Source organism: Euprymna scolopes, chromosome 46 (assembly GCF_053919585.1).
Source record: "Euprymna scolopes isolate OS-2025 chromosome 46, ASM5391958v1, whole genome shotgun sequence".
In the NCBI taxonomy this organism is placed as follows: Eukaryota; Metazoa; Mollusca; class Cephalopoda; order Sepiida; family Sepiolidae; genus Euprymna; species Euprymna scolopes.
Window position 1 is genome coordinate 84,331,536 of NC_136527.1, and position 22,485 is coordinate 84,354,020.

General features: G+C 29.6%; 1 long non-coding RNA gene across 1 annotated transcript; it reads left to right on the forward strand.

The window, feature by feature from the left end:
• Nucleotides 1-6,635: 6,635 nt before the first annotated feature.
• Nucleotides 6,636-21,767, forward strand: LOC145271246 (uncharacterized). The gene is made up of 2 exons (XR_013865774.1): nt 6,636-6,737; nt 12,402-21,767. It is a non-coding gene; the product is annotated as an uncharacterized LOC145271246 (long non-coding RNA).
• The last annotated feature ends 718 nt before the right edge of the window (nt 21,768-22,485 follow it).

The following is a 22,485-nucleotide window of genomic DNA, read 5'->3' on the forward strand; positions in this document are numbered from 1 at the left end:
GAAAATATACATCAACATCACGAAACAAATCAAAACATGAAAATATACATCAACATCACGAAACAAATCAAAACATGAAAATATACATCAACATCACAAAACAAATCAAAACGTGAAAATATACATCAACATCACAAAACAAATCAAAACGTGAAAATATACATCAACATCACAAAACAAATCAAAACGTGAAAATATACATCAACATCACAAAACAAATCAAAACGTGTAAATATACATCAACATCACGAAACAAATCAAAACGTGAAAATATACATCAACATCACAAAACAAATCAAAACGTGAAAATATACATCAACATCACAAAACAAATCAAAACATGAAAATATACATCAACATCATAAAACAAATCAAAACATGAAAATATACATCAACATCACGAAACAAATCAAAACATGAAAATATACATCAACATCACAAAACAAATCAAAACGTGAAAATATACATCAACATCACAAAACAAATCAAAACGTGAAAATATGTGTCAACATCACGAAACAAATCAAAACGTGAAAATATGTGTCAACATCACGAAACAAGAGCCAACACATTTTTGACAAGACTGTATTATTAATCAGACAGAATCAGAAAATAATCCAAACGAGTCGCAAACAAATACACCAATTGCACCGCTAATTGTATCAGAAGCGGCCATTTAAAATGCCGTAAATGTACTTGAATAAATCAACTTACTATCTTTCGAAGCTTATATCTACTTATAAAATGTAATTCAAATGCATTTTTTCAATTAAAGGAGAAAAGACCAAATTAAAAAAGAAATAACAAGCTTAATAGCAAATTATGCAATATTTGCTTTTTAAAATCCATTTTCTTTAAAAATCAACAAAATTTTACTTAGTTTGATTATAAAAAACATATATAAATGCCAAAAAGTCACTTACCTATAAAAAATTCTATTCAATGTGTACTTCCATTGTTCATTGTAAAAAAATTTCTCCATATTTATACTTATATTCCATGTCCTTTTTAAATAAAATACTTTTTTAAACAAAAATTTTAAAAACACGCGAGATCAGATTTATTGACTGTTCAAATAAAGGGAGATAAATCTCTGATTTTTTTTTTTTCGTGATTATCTCACGGTGAATTAAAAACGCCCTAATTAATATGTCTTTTTATTGCGTGCTGTTAACCTAAATTAGTATTTTGGGGCCTTTGTAGTTCAAAAATAGCACACATTCACTCATAAGTTTTTCCTGTTAAACAAAACATCCAATCGACGGATTTTTTTAATTCTCTTAATGAAATACACGAGTTTTGATTATTATACCCTATTTCTACTTTATCGACTGAATTTTTTTTTTAAATATCTAAAAAATGAAAACATTGAACGAAATATAAAAAATTGCCGTCAGCGTCTGGTATTTACTTGACGATATAAGCATATATGAGCTTTCATTAAAAGAAAATAAACGTGGTTTAAAAAAGAGAAGGTTTTACACTTTGGACTTTACAGGTAAATTTCCAAAAACACTTGTTTTGTTTTGTTTTAAATTAGAATATTTTATTTAGTGATCTTTTATCTTCAATTTGTGATATATAAAACTTTGGTACGTAAATTAATTATTTAATTTTTAATAGACATTTCAAAATGGGGGGATAAATTTTAAAAATAACATTTGTTTAAAATATTATATTCGGTTTATTGGAAACAGCATAAAATTTCACATTGACCCTGAATATATCGTAAAAATTGAACTAATAGAAAGATTCCGATATATTTTTAAAGTTTAAAAATTGAAAAAAAAATTCACTCGTAAAATTCAATTACGAGTTTTTTAATGTATTTTATTCGCAGTTTTCTATTAGGGGTGTCAAAAATTCCCTCAAAATTCTAATACGCCTCACCGCCTCCAAAAAACTGAAAATAAAAACACAGGAAGAAAACTATAATTAATTTAGTTATCTTAGAACTCTAATTTTAATTCATAAAATATATCGTTTTCTTATTTTTAAAATTAAGAAAATAATCGAAAAGCAAAAATATTTGTCATTGACAAATATTAGGTACGTGCAAAATGAATGCCGATGCTCAAAATGTATAAACATTTTGACCCCTACTTTTATTTAAAAATTCATCAAATATCAGAGAATTAACCAATTTTAATGAAATTTTCAGTCTTTATCAAATAATGATCATGAAATATAATGACCTCATTATATTTATTTAAATATAAGTGGAAATTTATTATTTTCTATAAACAAAAAATACCTTTACTAAAGTTATGGCTTTCTGTAGTAAAAGAAATGAATGAATTTATTTTTTATTTTTTTAATGAAAATAAAGCATCGTAAATTATAACATTTGAAAAAATAATTTTTACAGGAACATTACGATAAAAGCCCCTAAAATCCCTATTAATGAATTCGATATAACTCGAAGAAAAACTAATTTCTCGAACTACCGATATTATCATTGAATTAAGCCTCATTTATTTAATATTTTCAAACGAAAAAAATTTACAGATTTCGCATAATTTTTATATTAAAGATATTTTCCTTGCTCGCATGAATGTGAACATTCGGCATAACATAATTTTTATATAATCTTGAACAATAATTTTATATAATCTTGAACAATAATTTTTATATAATCTTCAACAATAATTAAAAAAAAATGATTTGAAAACAGGAACATAGAAAAATAATTAAATTAAAAGATGGTAAAAATGATACAAACATTCAGGATAGGAATGTACGGATGCACGTCTGAAGGAAAAAAAGAAAACTAGCACCCCTCCCTTCTTTTGAATTACATAACTTCATTCTCAGACTATCTTTTTCGACTGTCGCAAAATTTGAGATGCCGTAAAATTCGTATTTACAAAACTTCCATTTGTCGTAATTTTGTGAAGGGCAGAATCTCTCATTATGGGGGCTAATTTGTTGCAGGGCCGGTCGTCTGAATGACAGACACAGGTTGTTTGGTTAAAGACAAGGGTTCTCCTTTTATTTGCAAAAGAAGCGAAAATTCGCATGATCTGGATGCTGGTTGTCCGGGAGGTCGCACGTCACTGGAGGCTAAGGTCTGGAGGTCTGGAACAGGTCTGCTAAACGAAGCATGGTTCAGGGTTGCTTGCTGGGTCTGGACGATCGGCTGGTCGTCAGGATGATCCGGGGCATATGGTGGGTACTGAGAACGTTGGGGTCAGTGTTAAGGAAAAGACAACACTGAGAGCTGCTGCTGGGAATCCTTTTTATCGTTAACAGTATCTTTCAAGTCGGCCATCGTTTTTTTTCTCGGTATGCTGCAAGAATTTTGGGGGCTAATGTATTCGGTCGACATGACTGGTAGCGTCGGTTGTTGCTCTGGGAGCCTTCGCTCAGGCCCGGCTGGGCCGAAGCTGGCTTTATTTATTTGGCCAGTGTGATGTTAGAGGTGTCGCTCCTAATAAGACAAACAAACGAGTCTAATTAATTCTAAAGCGAAATTTATGCAATCAAAAGATGCTTGGGAGTTGTTTATTCCATTTAAATTAATTTCGTCTAAAAAGTAATAATTAATATATATATATTAATAGTAATAATTCAATTGCTTGAATTGTTGGCATTTTGTTTGATAGATTTGAATTCCATTTAAATTAATTTCGTCTAAAAAGCAATAATTCAATTGCTTGAATTATTGGCATTTTGTTTGATAGATTTGAATTCCATTTAAATTAATTTCGTCTAAAAAGCAATAATTCAATTGCTTTAATTATTGGCATTTTGTTTGATAGATTTGAATTCTGACGTGCATAAGAGTCGAGAATGGAAAGAAAGAGAAGGTGAATGTATTCACTGAACCCGGATATTGTTCATATGTCTAGCTCGTGTTAGCCTATCACGTCCTTTATTTTAAAGAAGGGAATGCAGAGAGAAACACTGGGGGGTGGGCGCGGAGAAAGAAAGAAAAATTGAGGCGGTGATTTTGAAACCGATACAGACTAAGCTAGGCACCGCCAAAAGTGGCCGAAAAATCAAGTTGTTATTGTTTTTTAAAACGAAATTACATTTATTAAAATCCATGATTTCTGAGTAACTTTTTTTTTCCAGAAAGATAAAATCCTGAATTTTATCATATAGAAAGCTGAATAATGTAAAACTTTTTCTACTATTTTTAATTAAATTTTAAATGTTAAAATTTCCCCAAAAGTTAACGATTGACATTTTTTGTCTTGCACAAAAAGCGTATATAAATATTTTTCAAAAAAGGTTTTTGAAAGAATTAAGTTGTTTATTTTTAGTCTAACTAAGATTTAGGGTTATTTTCTATGAGAATATGCAAAAATATTATAATATAAGTACCTGGATTTCCAATAATTCCACTTATTCATAAAATTGACCCAGTCTAGAAAGATTTCTCCTCATTGAACGAGGAAGAACTGTAGGGTTTTTTGACTACATAAGCAACCCCGAAGTTGGCCAGTATCAGATGGGTGACCATTTTGATGAGTTTGGTTTTTAATGCGTATGTGTGTGGGGGGTCAGGCTCCCCCAAATGGGGGGGGGGGATTAAAGCAGAATAAAAATTAAACTAAACTACATAAGCAACCCTGAGGCTGCAAGTGTACGGACCATACTAAAATAATAACTTTATTTAGAAAGCCATTCTTAACATGGGGGGTGTTCAACTATTCTGCACTTTCACCTAATAATTCAATGAAGAAGGTTGAACCATTTTTTTTACGGTGCGTATTTTTCGCAGTATAAAAAAAGTACTGTTTCTAGTTTAAAATTAATTTTTCTCTGTAACGTTTCGTTTATGGCAGACGGACGAACAAATGTCAACTATAGTTTCGGTAAAATAAAAATAAACACGTGTAATAATAAAAATAATAAATTTTTATTTACCATCCATAATTTTGTCTCGCAATGAAAAGAGAAACGTCTCGTTTCTATGTGAGTGTTGACCAACATAAATTGTACTGATTCACACTTGTACTGGTTTTGGCAGTCACGGAGATTTAACAAAATTATTTCAGCGCGTATGGTCCACCGTAGTCGAAAGGCGGCAAACGTTATAAAAAAACTGATGATATTTTTAACACAAGGGGCACAATATTTATCGATTTTTTTGTATCGATTCTTCAAAGCATTCTCTGTTTAATAATGGTAATGCATTATTCAGCTCGCTAAAAAAAAATTATTAATTTATTTATCAAAGATTTTAAAACGGCTTTTTTCATATAAATATTAAAAAGATTTTTTTTTTTGCTTAACTTAAATTAATTATTTTACTTAACATATTCACCGAATTTCACACTCCAAAAGTCAAAAGCGGAATAAATAAACACAATCAAAGTTCTGATATTCAGACGTCAAAATAAGGTATGTAAATTTTTTTTTATCTTACAACAACGGAATATGTTTTGTTCAGTTTCAGATGATTATTTTAAGCATATTTGTACCCCCTCAAAACAAGGGGGGATGTAAGCAAAAAAAAAATACATATATAAATATTGTTTATGAAAAATAAGTACATTGTTATAAAATTCATTCTTCTCTTAATAATCGCTGAAAATTTCGTATTGATTGGATAATTACCTGATTTTTGATTGATTTTTAAAAAGACGGTCCGTCAAAAAGTACTTACCTGCCCCCCCCCCCCCCAGTTTTGGCGGTGCCTAGACTAAGCTATTTTTTGTACAAACAAGACGTTTTCTTTATTTTATTCATATCTTAGGACTTTACGTAATAAAATTTACAAATAAAATGATTGAATATGTTTTATTTTATAATTTAAAATTATTTTATAATTTAATATTTAAAACATTGACAATACAAATAATATGTTGTTTAACAAAAAATAAAAAAGAAATTATGAAAGACGAAGTTTTTCAATGATTTGTGTTTTATTTTATAGTTAAAAATTTTTCTTTGAAAGACCCAGAAAACTATTAATTATCTTTTAAATGATTTTTACAATGAATTTATTGAACTTCAAAATTTAGCTGGATTGTTTAGCTCGCCATAAAAAACAGTTTTCCAAGCTTTTTTTTTTCACGTTTACAATTTTTTTTTTTTTTTTGCCTTTTGGAAATGAACTTTAGTCTGTAATCTTTCAAATATAATCCAAAAGTAATCGAAAACCTATAAACTGTTTATTGATAAATCGGCTTTCAAAAGATTACACCCCTTACTTTAATTCGTCTATTTTTTGCCCGTTAAAAAGCCAATCAATTTTTTAAAGTTAAACGATTTCTTTTCTTTTCTTTTTTTTTTTTAAATCATGACCTTTCCTTTGCGGGATTGTGGACAAGCACCTTTTCTTATAATAATTACTATTAAATAAATATTTATGTAAAATAAGAAAAAAAAAGACGAAATTTAAGCCAATTTAAAAAAAAAATAGCTAAAAAGTAGACACTAAACTGCTTTTTTTTTGCCAAATTTGCAAAATCTGGCCATAAAAGGGATATTCTAGCATTCGAATTAAAATCAATTCAAAGAATAAGAAAATGTCATTTTCTTTTATTCGTTGTCCTTTAAAATGTTAAAATATTACGATAAATAATAAAAAAATTATTTTACATGTAATATTCAGTAAAAAATATCACATCCATCTAAAAATATATCTCACTTCTTTTTTTTTTTTAATTTTCTGCGAACTAGCTTTCTCGTCGCCATTTTTAAAACGTGAAACTCGTCACTAACATCGTCACATCAATGATTGATTTTTCGATGACGACATATACGTTTCTTATTTCCCACCGGTAAGTATATTATTATTATTATTATTATTATTATTATTATTATTATTATTATTATTATTTTATTATTATTTGTTGTTTCTTTAAAATATATTTAACAAACAACATATAATTTACTTTCTTCCCTGTATTTTATTATTATTTGTTGTTTCTTTAAAATATATTTAACAAACGACATATAATTTACTTTCTTCCCTGTATTTTATTATTATTTGTTGTTTCTTTAAAATATATTTAACAAACGACATATAATTTACTTTCTTCCCTGTATTTTATTATTATTTGTTGTTTCTTTAAAATATATTTAACAAACAACATATAATTTACTTTCTTCCCTGTATTTTATTATTATTTGTTGTTTCTTTAAAATATATTCGATGATTCGTTACATTACATTTTCATCGATTTTATTTTTATTAATGTCATCAGTTATTTTCTTAGAGATAAATTTATGTTATTGAAGTTTGTTTAGGCAGATTTTCCGTGTAATTGTACAAATAGCCTCGAACCCTGTTATCAAAAAAGGGACACGTTGGGTCGACACCGATATACAAGTTTGTTTACGTAAAATGTATTTTAGATTAACCACGTTGTTTAACAAATAAAATAATTAAATATTTTTATTTAATAATTTAAAATTTTTATTTAATAATTTAAAATGTAAAACATTGGACAATACAAATAATAGCTGTTTAACAAATAAAAAACATAATGAAAGACAAAGTTTTAAAATGATTAAAGGTGTTTTATTTCATAACAATTAAATAATTAAATTTTCAATGATCACGTGATTAAATTAATCAATATTTAACTCCATCTTTCATTATTTCTTTTCGAAAACAAAACCAACATTTTATTTTTATTGTCCAACATTTTTATTTTTAAATTATAAAATAAAAACATTTAATAATTTTAAAACTTACTCTTGCATTATTTCTTTTATTATTTGTTAAACAACGTGGTTAATTTAAATTAAATTGTTATCACAGGATTACATTTTCAATAATAACGTTAATATAAACAAACTTCTGTTTACATTAAGCAATATATACCGGTGTCAACCCAACATGCCCCTTTTTGGATAAGACGGTTCGAGGCTATTTGTACAACTACAGAAACTCTGCCAAAAATGTGATCATGGGATTAAAATTTAATTTCAATTAATCGCGTTATTTAATAAATTAAAAAAAAATGCAATTTTAAAATGATTAAATATGTTTTATTGACCAATAAATATGAAATTTTGGGTACTTTTGTATTTTTGTGCTGTGCTGAAACGTCATTATTTTGAAAGCCATTCTTAATATGAGAAGGGAGGGTGTTTTGTAACTATTCTTTTGTTTTCACCTTACAATGTATTTAAAACAGACCAAAATAAAGTAGAATGTATGAGTAAAAAGGATCCCCTTTTTCATGTTAAGAATAGCTTTCTAAATTATACCATTATTATTAATGAGTGGAAGTGTCATTTTTATTTAAAACATACCAAAATAAAGTAGAATGTATGAGTAAAAAACATCCCGAATTTAAAATTGAAATGTAAACCCTTGTTTCGTTATTCTGTTTACTATTGCAAATTATATATATATATATATATATATATATATATATATATATATATGCATACATATACAAAAAAACTTCTATATAAATATATAAAGAAGAGTAACAAAAAACAGAATGGAGTGAAAAAGAAAAGAAATTTATTGTAAACAAAAAGTTAATGTGACAAAAACTATTTTACACTAAAGGGATGGTCGAAGGGAGATAATTTAGGTTTTTGTTCTAGCAATACATCAACTTTCAAAAATATTTAAATACCATGCAAAGATATATATTTTTTTGGTAAAAATATAAATTCAGAAAAATCCATATTTTCCAAGATGTAGTTTGTTTAAATAATGGTTTATTAGGCTTAACGTTCAGTGTGCTCATTAATTTCTCATAAGTTGGTCAGAGTTATGATTGTTGCAAAAAAGTCGCCCAAATTCACATTCCTTTCAATGTGGTGTATGAATCAATAACTGGTTTTAACAAATGCATACACTTCTATTTATAGTAATCGCTAGAGAATGTTCCAGAATCCCATAATATAGAACACTTAGTTTCTGGAACCTTCTGGAACGAATGAAAAAAGAATACTCTTTCAGTTATATTTTAAAAGTCTCCAGAAAGACTTAAAAGGATATTTATATTTTCTAATATTAAACTAATATTATTAATATTATCTTATATATCATTTTAATATATTTTGTTTCATTTTATGATATGATGTTTGAAGTATTATTATTTTATTACATAATTTAATTTGATTATTAACATTTAAGAAAGTGAACAACAATATTTTTACGGTATCTTTTGTTTATTAAATTAGTTGGTGAAATGCTGAATACTTACATGTAAGCTCTTATTACTCTTTAAGCACGTATATAATTAGTTTGGTTTCAATTGTATATTGATAGAGAATTACAGATTCCGACTAAAAATGGTTCAGCAGTTCAACGGTTAATTGCGAAAATCAATCCCATGCATATTTAGTTCATACAAAAGTTTATTTTTTTAATGTGATTTCTCTCACTAGAACTTATTTAAATTACAAACATATTTATTATTAATTGAAATGTTTTTTTATAAATCCTCCAAAAAATATATGTTGAACAAATCCTCTTGTTCGGAATGTTTTTCCAAATAATATCTTTATTCTTTATAAATTTAGTTTAAATATAACGATAGAGCGTTGTTAACTATTTTGTAAACATGATTTCGTTTAATAATTTAATAAACAGAATAATTTTTTGTCCCATAATAAGATTAGTTAACAAAGCCGTTGACTTGAATGTAATAGACCATAACATAGCTGCCACTGAGCTGCACTACATATTACATTTTGAACTGCATGTTACCAAATTGGGTGTCTATTACGAAAGCCGTTCTTAACATAGGAATGTTGTTGGTGACCATTCTGAAAGCCGTTCTTAACATGAGGTTTGAGGTTTCTATTCGAAAAGCCGTTCTTTACATGAGGAGGTTGGGTGTTTAGCAACAACATCAACACTGGCACTGAAAATTTTTCTACAAGATTAGAGCTTCCACCGGGCAAGGCCGGTTAGCAGGTCCTGCTAGTAGAACATAATATAGCTGGCACTGAACTTCACTGCATACTACTTTACTTATAACGTTTTTGAACTGCATGTTATTTTTCTGTTTGATAAACACCTGTGCTCTGAATCACTGCACTCTTACTAAGTATCTCTTAAATGTTCAAGGGTTATATTCTAAAAAGTATCTAATCACATATAATAGTACAAGATTATTTTGTGTAAGGATTGGATTATGTTTGAGAAAAATCTTTTTGAGTTGTTTTAATTTGCTTAAGTTTGCAATAAACTAATCAATGTTTATAATATGTCTATCATTTTCTTCCTAATTTGTTTTAGTTTGCAATTAACTCATCAATGACGTATGTTTTACGATGCAGTTTATCAATTTCTTTCTATCGAAATATTTACTTATATAAAGAACAATTACATATAAGACACATTTTTTTTATTTTATCGAAATATTTACATATATATATATATATATATATATATATATATATATATATATATATATATATATATACCACGTATTTTTTCTATCAAAATATTTACTTATATATAAAAGAATTACACATACCACACATTTTTAGGACAAAGTTTTAATGGAAAGTTTTAGCGTTTGATTAAGAAATGCAAATTTTTTAAGCTTGAATTTATAAATAGCCTCTTTTTCATCATAAATAAGCTGATATTTCAATTAATGAAAGCTTAGCTTCAATATTTCTTGTTAAATATTACAAAAATTAGAGTAATTTTTGTAGATAAAGAAAAAACTGATAATATTGTGACGTCATACCATCTCAGTCTACATGTAATAAACCACATGTAAAACGTTTTTTTATTCTATCGAAATATTTACTTATATATAAAAGAATTACATGTACCACATATTTTTCTATCAAAATATTTACTTATATATAAAAAAATTACATAAACCACACATTTTTTATTCTATCGAAATATTTACTTATATATAAAAGAATTACATAAACCACACATTTTTTATTCTATCGAAATATTTACTTATATATAAAAGAATTACATATACCACACATTTTTTATTCTATCGAAATATTTACTTATATATAAAAGAATTACATATACCACACATTTTTTATTCTATCGAAATATTTACTTATATATAAAAGAATTACATATACCACACATTTTTTATTCTATCGAAATATTTACTTATATATAAAAGAATTACATAAACCACACATTTTTTATTCTATCGAAATATTTACTTATATATAAAAGAATTACATAAACCACACATTTTTTATTCTATCGAAATATTTACTTATATATAAAAGAATTACATATACCACACATTTTTTATTCTATCGAAATATTTACTTATATATAAAAGAATTACATATACCACACATTTTTTATTCTATCGAAATATTTACTTATATATAAAAGAATTACATATAACACACAATTTTTAATTCTATCGAAATATTTACTTATATATAAAAGAATTACATATACCAAACATTTTTTATTCTATCGAAATATTTACTTATATATAAAAGAATTACATATACCACACATTTTTTATTCTATCGAAATATTTACTTATATATAAAAGAATTACATATACCACACATTTTTTTATTCTATCGAAATATTTACTTATATATAAAAGAATTACATATAACACACAATTTTTAATTCTATCGAAATATTTACTTATATATAAAAGAATTACATATACCACACATTTTTTATTCTATCGAAATATTTACTTATATATAAAAGAATTACATATACCACACATTTTTTATTCTATCGAAATATTTACTTATATATAAAAGAATTACATATACCACACATTTTTTTATTCTATCGAAATATTTACTTATATATAAAAGAATTACATATAACACACAATTTTTAATTCTATCGAAATATTTACTTATATATAAAAGAATTACATATACCACACATTTTTAGCACAAAGTTTTAATGGAAAGTTTTAGCGTTTGATTAAAAAATGCAAATTCTTTCAGCTTGAACATTTATAGGTTGCCTTTTTTCATCATAAATAACCTGACATTTTAATTAATAAAAGTTTGGCTCCAATATTTCTTGTAAAATATTAAAAAATGTCTTTATGCAGTATTGAAAATGTTGCAAATATTTGAAAGTCATTTGAAGATTTAATTAGAGTAATTTTTGTAGATAAAGAAAAAACTGATAATATTGTGACGTCATACCATTTCAGTCTACATGTAATAAACCACATGTAAAACGTTATAAAGCACATTGATGTGGCAGCTGAAAGGTGTTAATCAACGGTTAAGAAATATCACAAAAGTAAATAAATTGTGAACAAGAGCAGATATGTAGGAATACATGAAAGGAAATAACATCAGTCAAACATTGGTAAAATTCTAAACAGTGAATTAATAATCTCACAATAATATATCAATTTTTAACTCGTCTTTAATTTGATAAAAATATTTTGACTATTCTTTTATAAACCAACAATAAACAAACGGAATATTAATATGTGAATGCAAGTACTAAAAATGCTGAACTTCATTATTTTTTACAGATGTTCGTGATTGAACCCTATTTCAATTTTAATGGAGGATCATGATCTGCAAACATTAAGCTGTAAACAATTATGACTTTTGGAACTCAAAAGGCCACACATTGGAGAACTTTATTGAAGAAAAATAAAATAAAAAAGAGAAATGCAACATTCTTGTCAATCGTGTAGATATTCTTCTTCTGCAACATCAGAGTTAATTACACATATGAGAATTCACACTTGAGAACTTGAATGCCTGGAGAGAACTTGAATGTCTACTAGACACTGTCCTCGAATGTCTAAGGTCTCTCTGTACAGGGGTTTGTCAGAACAATCTGGCATGAGGATACTTTTTCTTTAAACATTAATCTGTAAACAGTTATGACTTTTGGAACTCAACAGCAACATCTGTGAGAATATTCGTACTGGACACTATGCATATTTTAAAGTGTGTGGGTATTCTTGTATTCATAAGGAAAATACATCTTTGTGGATATTCTTGTCCGCAAAAATCACATTTATTGATTCATAAAAGGACACACATTGGAGAACTTCTACTGAAGAAAAATAAAATAAAAAAGAGAAATGCAACATTCTTGTCAATCGTGTAGATATTCTTCTTCTGCAACATCAGAGTTAATTACACATATGAGAATTCACACTAAAGAAAAGGCTCATTCTTGTAAGGTGTGTGGATATTTTATTCTAAAAATAAAATTTAGTCAGCCACACATGGGAAAACCAGACTAGATAAATTCTTGTCCTGGAATTCAGTAAGACCAAGAGACCAAAATAAAAGATATAATACAATATATGAAAATGGTTAATTGGGGAGATAAAAATTATATTCTCAACTTCTTTAGTAATTCAGTGTTTGAGAAATAAAGAACTTAAATGGAACATTCGAATAACTATGTATCTCATATAGATTTCAAGTGTTAGCCCCAGGTAGTGGGCCCCTTGGTTTCTGAGAACTTCGACTGAAGTAAGATAAAACAAAAAAGAGAAAAGCCTCATTCTTGTAAGGTGTGTGGATATTTTATTCTAAAAATAAAATTTAGCAACACATGAGGAAAACGACATTCTTTTGAAGTTTGTTGATATTTTTCTTCTACCAAATCAAGTTTAGTGAAACACATGAGAACTCACACTGGGAATTTGAATTCCTACTTGACGCTATCTTCAAGTGTCTACAGTGAAACACATGAGAACTCACACTGGGAATTTGAATTCCTACTTGATGCGATGTTCAAGTGTCTACAGTGAAACACATGAGAACTCACACTGGGAATTTGAATTCCTACTTGACGCGATCTTCAAGTGTCTACAGTGAAACACATGAGAACTCACACTGGGAATTTGAATTCCTACTTGACGCGATCTTCAAGTGTCTACAGTGAAACACATGAGAACTCACACTGGGAATTTGAATTCCTACTTGACGCGATCTTCAAGTGTCTACAGTCTCTTTGAAGAGCATGAGGATGCTTTTCCCTAGAAGTAAATCGTGACGATTAAAAATCACATTTCGTATTCGCTGCCCAAATAAGATCTCACCAAGACTAACGAGGAATGGTTCACCTTCTCCAGTTGCTGTTATCTCAAGTAGCAGCAAAACCCGGATACTACACCAGACTAGATGAATTCCTCTTTTGGAATCCAGTAAGAAATATGTACTAAACCATACAAAATGGCTAATTGGAACTTTAATGGAATATCTATGTATCTCATATAGAGTCCAAGTGTTAGCCCCAAGTTGTGGGCCCCTTGATTTCTGAGAACTTCAACAAAAGTAAAATAAAACAAAAAGGGACACGCCACATTCTTGTTCTAATAAATCATCATTAATGGATCATATAAGAACTCACACTGGTAAAAAGCCACATGTTTGTGAAGTCTGTGGATATTCTTCTTCTAAAAAATAAAATTTTGTGAACCATATGAGAACACACACCGGGGAAAAGCCATATTCTTGTGATGTGTGTGGATATTCTTGTTCTGATAAATCAACGTTAGTGAAACATAAAAAGTCACACTGGGGAAAAGCCACATTCTTGTCAAGTGTGTGGATATTCTTGTTCTGAAAAATCAACATTAGTAAAACATGAGAACTCACACTGGGGAAAAACCACACTCTTGTGACGTGTGTGTATATTCTTGTTCTCGAAAGCCAGACTTAGTCAAGCATATGAAAACTCACACTGAGGAAAAGCCATATTCTTGTCAATTGTGTGGATATGTTTGTTTTGTAAAATCAACGTTACTGAAACATGTGAGAACTCATACTGAGGAAAAGCCACATTCTTGTGATGTGTGTGGATATTCTTGTTCTGCAAAATCAACGTTAGTGATCCATATGAGAACTCACACTGGGGAAAAGCCATATTCTTGTAAAGTTTGCGGGTATTCTTGTTCTCAAAAATCAAATTTAGTTAGCCATATGAGAACTCACATCCTGGCATGAGCATACTTTTCCCTAGAAGTAATCCCTGACCAAATTACATAATATTCGCTGCCTAAATAAGATATCCTTCCTACAGCTAACCCATATTAGCTTTTACGAGGAATGGTGTACCTTCTCCAAGTGATATTAACTCAAGTAATAGCATGAAGCTGTATACTCCACCAGACCAGATAAATTCTTGTCCTGGAATTCAGTAAAACCAAAAGACTAAAACAAAAGATATACTACAACATATGAAAATGGTTTATGTAGGAGAGGAAGATTATGTTGTCAATTTCTTTACTAACTCAGTGTTTGAGAGATAAAGAACTTTAATGGAACATTCTAATATCTATGTATCTCATATAAGTGTTAGCCCAGGTAGTGGGACCTTTATTTCTGAGAACTTCGACTGAAGTAAAATAAAACAAAATAAAGTGAAAACCACATTAAAACAGAGGGAAACCGAGTGCAAAAGAGAAATATGAAAACGATTTCTAAGTTGAAATGTATAAAATGGCAGGTGAATGTTCGGTATCTGGTAGGATTCCTCACCCTGACTTAAACAAAATGATAGGAAAAATAAAGAGAATAAAAGCTCACATTCTTGTCAATGTCTTTGGGGGGATTCAACTTTACAAATCGTTGAACATCTGGGATTATGAAGCACATCAAACAAAAAATGACAAAAGTGTTTTATTACAAAGAAATACAGTTGGGCAGATACATGAAAGAAAGGGCCATCAAGTCAGACATTGTAATATGGAAGAAGCCTGAACAGGAAAAGATAACAAAATATCAGGAGCTAAAAATGACTTAAAAAGAAATGAATATACTGGCTTAAAAGAGCCATCAAATATAAATAAAAATCATAATGAACTCAAGTGTTTGGCCTTAAAAGAGCTGAAAAGAAAAGATAACGAAATATCAGGAACTAAAAATGGCTTAAACAGAAATAAATATATATAAATAAAAATAATAATTAAAAAGAGCTAAACAGAAAAGATAACGAAATATCAGGAACTAAAAATGAGTTAAAAAGAAATGAATATACTGGCTTAAAAGTCACCAAATATAAATAAAAATCATAATGAACTCAAGTGTTTGGCCTTAAAAGAGCTGAACAGAAAAGATAACAAAATATCAGGAACTAAAAATTACTTAAAAAGAAATGAATATATTGGCTTAAAAAAGCCATCAAATATAAATAAAAATCATAATGAACTCAAGTGTTTGGCCTTAAAAGAGCTGAACAGAAAAGATAACAAAATATCAGGAGCTAAAAGTGACTTAAAAAGAAATGAATATACTGGCTTAAAAGAGCCATCACATATAAATAAAAATCATGATGAACTCAAGTGTTTGGCCTTAAAAGAGCTAAACAGAAAAGATAACAAAATATCAGGAGCTAAAAATGACTTAAAAAGAAATGAATATATTGGCTTAAAAGAGCCAACAAATTTTAATAAAAATCATAATGAACTCAAGTGTTTGGCCTTAAAAGAGCTAAACAGAAAAGATAACAAAATATCAGGAACTAAAAATGACTTAAAAAGAAATGAATATACTGGCTTTGAGAGCTCAACGCAGACGTCTCTGGGAGAGACATGCTTGGAAGATTTGCTTTGAACGACAATTAGTAAACTAAAAATTTGTTCATAATAATATTTAAAAGACAGATGAAACATTAACACACTTATAAGTTAAACGATTGTAGTTACAAATAATTTTATGTTCAGTTGAATTAGCGGTGAGTGGATAAATTCCCTCAAACAAATGTAGATGGAATAATAGGATTGATGAATAGAAATATATAGAATATCATTGTAGTTTTTTTAACCAAATTATTATCTTTTTGAGTACAGCATAAACCAAAATTAAGAAAATGTTTCAATATTTTCAATAATTTTGCATATTTATATATCAGTTATACATACGTGCTTGAAGAAAGCAAAAAAGGTGTATGCAACAAATACGTTCAGATGGACATATGGTAATTTACTTTCATTGTTACATTAAGATACATGTATATATATTGTAGTATTGTATATATATATATATATATATAATAGAATATAAATAAATGTATCTCTTGTCACTGATGAAAATCATAACAAATCAATAAATAATAATTCAACTAGATAATACCTTCAGCAACATTGTATGTCATGTTGATGATGTTTTTAGATTTTGTAGATTAACTAAATCTAGATGTTGTGGTTCAATCTAATAATATTGACAACAATAAACAAACCGTATAATAATATATGAATGTAAATACTAAAAATATTGAATTTCATTATTTTTTACAGATGTTCCTGATTGAACCCTATTTCAATTTTAATGGAGGATCATGATCTTTAAACGTTAAGCTGTAAACAGATATTACTTTATTTGGAACACTACAGCGACATCTGTGAGAAAATGTATTGTAATGAACAATTTATTATTTAATGAATTTTGCTAAACATTGGTGAAAACATAACACAACAGAAAGGTAATATAAATGTTTGTAAAAATGTGTGTAAAAATATAAGGAATCAGAAAAGTATGTGACTTTTAACAAATCCATATTTTCTTTATTATCGGAAACTCTAAAAACAGATTAAAAATTCATTGAAAAAAAAACGCGGATAAAATTGATTTGCCAGATACGATTGAGTAAAACATATAGGAACTCACACTGGAAAAAAGACACATTTTTGTAAAGTGTGTGGATATTCTTGTTTTCATAAATAAACTTTAGTAATCACGATGAAAACTCACACTGGAAAAAAGACACATTTTTGTAAAGTGTGTGGATATTCTTGTTTTCATAAATAAACTTTAGTAATCACGATGAAAACTCACACTGGAAAAAAGACACATTTTTGTAAAGTGTGTGGATATTCTTGTTTTCATAAATAAACTTTAGTAATCACGATGAAAATTCACACTGGGGAAAAGCCACATTCTTGTGAAGTTTGTAGATATTCTTGTTTTCACATCTCAAACTTAGTGAAACATGCGAACTCACACTGGAGAAAAGCCATATTTTTGAGAAACATTTAACTGTAAGCAGTTCTAACTGACTAGAGCAACATCTGTGGGAAATTTTATTATACTGGACAATACTATTTAATGAATTTTGCTAAACATTGGTGAAAACATAACACGAAGGTAATATAAATGTTTGTAAAAATGTGTTTAATCTTCAAATATAAGGAATCAACTTAAAAAATTCATATTTTCTTTAAACTAAAGCTCGAAAAATATATTATAGAAAAGCAACACCTTATAAACGTTCTTTAAAATACCATCTTGCTTGAAATATACAAAGTACTCTGTAGATATATATTGCTGGATCCTCAGCTTAAATAAAACTCACACTTTAAAAAGCCACATTTTTTAAGTGTGTGGAAATAAACTTTAATGACCAATATAGAACTAAATATAATTGAAATAACCAATATATAAGAACTGGGGAAAATACATTCTTCTAAAATGTGTTGATGTTCTTGTTCTCAAACATAACATTTTGTGAATCATAAAAAACACACACTGGAGAAGGTCTTGATTTAAAAAAAAAAACTTCGTGACCAACATGAGAATTCACACTGGTAAAAAGCCACATTCTTGTAAAGCGTGTGGATATTCTTGTTCTCGAAAATCACATTTAGTAAGCCATATGAGAACTCACACTGGGGAAAAACCATATACTTGTGAGGTTTGTGCGTATTCTTTTTCTCAGAAATCAATGTTAGTGAGACATATGCGAACTCACACAGGACAAAAGCCACATTCTTGCCAAGTGTGTGGATATTCTTGTTCTCAAAAATCAGACTTAGTGAGACATATGAGAACTCACACTGGGGGAAAACCACATACTTGTCAAGTGTGTGAATATTCTTGTTCTCGAAACTCAGACTTAGTGACACACGTGAGAACTCATACTGGGGAAAAACCACATTCTTGTAAAGTTTGTGGATATTCTTGTTCTAAAAAATCAACGTTAGTGAAACATATAAGAACTCACACCGGAGAAAAGCCACATTCTTGTTCAGAGTGTGAATTTTCCTGTTCTATAAAATCAACTTTAGTGAGTCATATGAGAACTCACACTGGGGAAAAGCCACATTCTTGTCAAGTGTGTGCATATTCTAGTTCTGACAAATCAAATTTAGGGAAACATGAAAACTCATTGTGCTGTATCCTCAAGCCATACAGAGCGTCCCCAGGTTGTGGATTGGGGAACCCCCTCTATAGGGGTAGCTTTGAATATTAAATCAAAAGGCGCTAACAATGAGGAAATAAAATGAAAATGAATACCAAAAATAATCCATACTGGCTGATCGTCGCCCAGGATAAAAAGGGTCCCTTTACTCGTTCACACACCAGACGAGAAAAGGTATTTGAAGGTGTGAACCCTCTTACCTCAGATAATGGCACTACTATGACAGAGGTCCACTTGGATCAGCCAACAGTGTGTATATTCATGTCTTAGTGAAACGTGAGAACTCACGCTGGTCAAGTAGCCGACGATATATATGACAACCTATCTTCTGGAACCTACCTTGAAAACGAGCAGGCAGGATGCAGGAGAAAATGCCTCGATACCAAAGATCAGCTATTGATTTTAGTAGACTATAGGAAAGGCAAAGAAACCTGAGCATGGCATGGATCGATTACCAGAAGGCATTTGACCACATGCCACACTCATGGTTACTTCAGTACGTTGAGTTATACAATATCCACCCGGTAATTAACCACTGGCGGCTCACCTTCAGATGTGGAAAACCACCATAACATTCAATCACAATGAAGGAAAGACTATCATCCCTGAAGTAAACATCAAGAGGGCAGTATTCTAAGGTGACAGCTTGTCTCCCTTACTCTTTTGTATGGCAATAGACCCACTCAGCAAGTTCCTGAATAACAAACAGGCTGCCTAAAATTTTAGTCAGGGACGCCATCGAGATACAAGCAAGAGAGTAAACCATCTGCTCTTCATGGACGATCTTAAACTGTATGTCAGCTCTGACACTGATCTGCACCACCTTCTGCAGGTAGTACACACATTCTCCAGTGACATCGGAATGAAGTTTGGCCTGGATAAATGTGCCAAATGTACACTCAGAGCTGGGAAGACCCACACAGAAAATATGCAGATTAATGAAAACATCGACATCAGGGATCTAGAAGAGCATGAGCCTTACAAGTACCTTGGCATTGAGGAAAATGAGAATATACAACATGCCAAGATGAGGTAGAAGATTAGTAAAGAATATGTATGCCGGGTGAGGAAAATATGCTTACAAATAAAAATAACTGCCATCAACCATCTGGCTATGGCAGTAATAACATATAACTTTGGTATGATTGACTGGCCACAAAACATACACCAACCGACTAGATGGAAGCTACTAATGCTATAAGTGTTAGCAGCTTCCATGTCTTTACATCCAGCTGGTTGATGTATTTTTATGTAAATATAAATAAATCAGTATCTGTATTTGCTCAAGAGAGAAGGAGGTCTGGGACTCTCAGAGATCAATCATCAACACAGGGCAACTATTATGAGTACCGGTCAATATCTGAGAAGCTCCCAGAATCACACATTCTCAATAGTATACGAACATCAAGAGACAAGAGCCAGCAGAACAACACCAGTCACTCAGCTGGCCAAGCATTTTGGTCAGGGCTGTCTCCCAGAGGAGGATGAAACCCAAACAAGTCTTACCTAATTTCTCCATGTATATTGGAATAATGTTTTGTTTGAACAGATGTGCAAAGTGATTCATCAATGCTGGAAAGAAGGTCCTAACGGAAAACATACTGCCTGATGAAGATACTTAAATCAAGAACCAAGAAAAGCAGGAAAAAAGTAAATACCTTTGGCATAGAAGAGAATGATTGCATTCAATATGCCGAAATGAGAGAAAAAATTGGTACAAAATATAAAGGTCGTGTTCACTCAAGCTTCTGGATAAGAGTGGGAAGATATGAGACTATAGAATATAATCGAACAAATTATAAAATGCCAAATGGATTCCAAAACTAAAAAATTGACATAGCTGTATCTGCCTAGAGCAGCAGGGGTTATGGGTCTCTCGGAGGTTGACCACCAGCATCGTAAAACTATTGTGAGTATCGGACAATATCTTATAAGCTCCCAAAATCTAAACCTAAAATGGTACACAAACACCATGAAATAAGATCCATAGACTGAAAATGGGATTGCTCCATTACGACCTTGATAGAATTATAATGGCTGCCCAAGATCAAGGCTTGATGATCAATGCTTTTCAGAAAAGGAGTGGTTTAACCATGGTAGCAAATGTTGGTTCTGCCTCATAGAAGTAGAGAGGGTGATCCACCTGACTTCCAACTGTAAGGTTCTGCTGGAGTATGACTATTATACAACACGACACAATGGCGCATATAAATATCTCCACTGGACGATCTATAAAAAGTTTAATATCGAATGCAACAGCAAATCATGGGAACATATACCAGAAAAAAACAGTCGGAAATAAGTCATTCACCATCCACTATGGCTATTGTATTCCTACATCTTGGAAACGGAGCCTAAAAAGCTGACATAGTCATATGGAACAAAAAATAAAAAGAAGCAACCTTACAAAAATTGGGAGAACTTGAATGTCTACTAGACAATAACTTCTGTTGTTTAATATTCACGATTATTTGTCGTTAGCATTTCTCTTTAAACGAGTTTTACTGAACAAACATGCTTGAGGATACTTTCCCCTACTGACTGAATTACATAGTCGGTGTAAGATTTACTCTATGTAACAAGAGAAAGCTCGATACTCCACCAGGCTAGATGAATTCTTGTCTTGGAGTTTGTTAAGACCAAGGAACCACATGGAATTTAAGCTTCTTAAAGCTATGGAAACCTATACTGGTTACAAACAAGTGAATTAAAAATGATTTGTTTTATGATATCTTTTTTTTACATCTATTATAAATTTGTGGTATTATATATTTCAGTTTTAATATTACTTTTAGTCTGATCTTATAATTTCAATTCCTACATTTTGAAAACAGAGTCTAAAAAAACTTGACATAGTGATGAGACAAGTAGAAAGAGGCAACCTTAGTAGAAGGTAATGTTCACAATGATGTTAGGTTAAGCAGATGATAAAATGGAAAACATAATGAAATACCAAGGTCTTTTGTATGACATGAAAAGAAACTAGAATCTTAAAAAGATCTCTCGGTTGGAGTCTTTGAAGTAGGAGGTGAATGTTTGCATCCGATAGGATGCTTCGTCTACAGTTTGAATAAACTGACAAAAAAATTTAAAAGTGGAAAATCTTTTTAATGTGAAATGCAATTAAAAAAGTCATTTACACATTTTACTGATAGAACTATCCTTTATTGTTTCATATTTACCTTTGATTGAGTTTGTCTGGAACAAACATGATTGAGCATAGTTTCCCCTACTGACTGAATATTCACGATTACATAAAAATCGCAGTCTATATAAGATTTACCCTGTGTAACAACACGAAGCTGGATACTCCACCAGACTAGATGAATACTTGTATTGGAGTTTGTTAAGACAAAGTGACCACAAGAAGTGTAATCTTTTTTAAACTATGGAAACCTATACTGTTACAAACAATTAAATTAAAACTGATTTGTTTTCTGATATTTTTA